This window comes from Alligator sinensis, unplaced genomic scaffold (assembly GCF_000455745.1).
Source record: "Alligator sinensis unplaced genomic scaffold, ASM45574v1 scaffold560_1, whole genome shotgun sequence".
NCBI classification, from domain to species: Eukaryota; Metazoa; Chordata; order Crocodylia; family Alligatoridae; genus Alligator; species Alligator sinensis.
Genome location: NW_005841837.1, coordinates 2325230 through 2325670, shown reverse-complemented (window position 1 = coordinate 2325670; position 441 = coordinate 2325230). Strand labels below are relative to the sequence as shown.

The 441-nt window shown below is 64.6% G+C and overlaps 1 protein-coding gene across 4 annotated transcripts in view; it reads right to left on the bottom strand.

Annotated features, from left to right (window-relative positions):
* Positions 1-441, bottom strand: part of FSD1L (fibronectin type III and SPRY domain containing 1 like) — a 51565-nt gene that overhangs the window by 13199 nt on the left and 37925 nt on the right. The gene's annotated exons all lie outside the window — the stretch shown is intronic.

Genomic DNA, 441 nt, shown 5'->3' with positions numbered 1-441 from the left:
CCCCCCCCCCCCGTGGTGAGGGAGGGGGCAGAGGCAGGCACTGCCTGGGTAGGGGCAGGGGCATAGGACAGAGGCACAGCCACTCTGGGTGCTGCTTGCACCCCAGGAGGGGAGTGCCCCCCAGATTTCCACAGGATGGGGGGCAGGCTGGAGCTGGCACTACATAAGGCCCTTCTTGTCGGGGGCTGGGCTCCAAGTTGGGCACTAGCAGCCCTGGAAGGGGCTGCAGCCACCCTAAAAAATTTTGCCGCAGCTCTGCTCCCATCCCCACACCACTGAGCCTAACCTGGCTCCATGTCCAGCCTCCACCCACATGCCAGGAAGAACTGGGGTTGCACCAGGTGGCTGGTAGCTGCGGTGCTGGGAGCATTGAAGTTTAAGGTGGCTGCAGCCCCCTCCCAGTGCCTGCTCGAAGCCCAGCACAGTGCTGGCTCCAGCACC